Source organism: Eriocheir sinensis, chromosome 10 (genome assembly GCF_024679095.1).
Source record: "Eriocheir sinensis breed Jianghai 21 chromosome 10, ASM2467909v1, whole genome shotgun sequence".
Taxonomy (NCBI): Eukaryota; Metazoa; Arthropoda; class Malacostraca; order Decapoda; family Varunidae; genus Eriocheir; species Eriocheir sinensis.
Genome location: NC_066518.1, coordinates 21,308,087 through 21,309,927, shown reverse-complemented (window position 1 = coordinate 21,309,927; position 1,841 = coordinate 21,308,087). Strand labels below are relative to the sequence as shown.

The following is a 1,841-nucleotide window of genomic DNA, read 5'->3' as shown; positions in this document are numbered from 1 at the left end:
CTGCCGGCACGTTGCCGGAGGGAGAGGTGGGTGTGGAGGAGCCTTCATCTATTCTGTCCTGTCCTACCACACGTAGATTACTAGTAGTAGCGGTAGTAAACAGACACCCTCGCCATAGACCGATAGGTCTTCTGGTGTCTGTTCTTCCTATGTATTTATTAGTATCTGAATAATAGGGTCCATGTCATCCTTGAATTTGGCCATTTTCCCACAATAGCTGCCATGGTGCCTTGCCGCCATCTTGCCTGGGACAAACGACAATATCAACACTCTGTGTTTGTAAATATTGGGTTCTGCGCATGCGCAGATCAGGATGGGATGTCTTATTATAGCCGGATGTCTCATGACACCACACCGGACCCGGTGTGGTGTCATGAGACAGCCGCTATAATAAGACATCCCATCCTGATCTGTCTGCAAACTTTTTACAAACAGAGGGTGGATGAGCTATGACACGGTACCGTGTCTTTTGTTGACTGCCTATCATGAAACGTCCCACCTAAGTTTATTCTTTATCTTTTTTAAAGTGATAAATTAGATGACCTACACCCTTTATATGTCAGAAAATGTGATAAATGAGGTAACTTACACCCCTTGTATGTCAGTAAATGTGATAAATGAGACAACCTACGCCCCTTGTATGTCAGTAAATGTGATAAATGAGACAACCTACGCCCCTTGTATGTCAGTAAATGTGATAAATGAGGTAACCTACATCTCTTGTATATCAGTAAATGTGATAAATGAGGTAACCTACACCCCTTGTATGTCAGTAAATGTGATAAATGAGACAACCTACACCCCTTGTATGTCAGTAAATGTGATAAATGAGACAACCTACACCCCTTGTATGTCAGTAAATGTGATAAATGAGACAACCTACACCCCTTGTATATCAGTAAATGTGATAAATGAGACAACCTACACCCCTTGTATGTCAGTAAATGTGATAAATGAGGTAACCTACACCCCTTGTATGTCAGTAAATGTGATAAATGAGACAACCTACACCCCTTGTATGTCAGTAAATGTGATAAATGAGACAACCTACACCCCTTGTATATCAGTAAATGTGATAAATGAGACAACCTACACCCCTTGTATGTCAGTAAATGTGATAAATGAGACAACCTACACCCCTTGTATATCAGTAAATGTGATAAATGAGGTAACCTACACCCCTTGTATGTCAAAAAAGCTGCCATGGTGTCTTGCCGCCATCTTGCCTGGGACAAACGACGATATCAACACTCTGTGTTTGTAAACATTGGGTTCCGCGCATGCGCAGATCAGGATGGGATGTCTTATTATAGCCGGACGGCTCATGACACCACACCGGGAAACAGCCCCCGCCCGCCGAGGACATGAACGCCACCACCACCATCACCTCCAAACGGCCACTCTCTCCAAACGGTGACGTACCTTCCAACAAAAACAAACAACATGTATCTCACCACACTCCTGATCCCACCAACCCGCTCCATGAGCACAACATCCAACCCGCCACCTAGCCCCTCCCAAAGGGCCTCCCAACCTTCCCCCGGGGAACACCTAGGTGGCCCTGGATCCACTCCTGCCCTCACCCTCACCACCTATTGACACTGACATCCTTGACAAACTGACTGTTTTGGGAGGGTCCCACTCCCAACCGAGTGCCATTTGCCGGCTCCCTGGCAAATTCATCAACGGCACCAGGACCCCAGGACTGGCGATCCGCATTAAATTCAAAGGCCCACGTCCATCACATATGGCCATTGACAGCACAGCCTATACAGTACGTCCCCACATCATCCCGGTCCTCCAATGCTTTCACTGCCTGGCGTACAATCGTGGGACACAAG

At 46.4% G+C, this 1,841-nt stretch overlaps 1 long non-coding RNA gene across 3 annotated transcripts; it reads right to left on the bottom strand.

Moving 5' to 3' along the window:
• Positions 1 to 586: 586 nt before the first annotated feature.
• LOC126996679 (uncharacterized) lies at positions 587 to 1,248 on the bottom strand. Of its 3 annotated transcripts, XR_007751353.1 has the most exons (4): positions 1,174 to 1,248; positions 964 to 1,131; positions 754 to 879; positions 594 to 669 (listed from the first exon to the last, which is right to left on the bottom strand). It is a non-coding gene; the product is annotated as an uncharacterized LOC126996679 (long non-coding RNA). The 3 variants fall into 3 exon arrangements; XR_007751352.1 differs by lacking the exon at positions 1,174 to 1,248 and having other exon boundaries at positions 587 to 627; positions 964 to 1,105; XR_007751351.1 differs by lacking the exons at positions 594 to 669; positions 1,174 to 1,248 and adding an exon at positions 697 to 711 and having other exon boundaries at positions 964 to 1,105.
• Between the last annotated feature and the right edge of the window lie 593 nt (positions 1,249 to 1,841).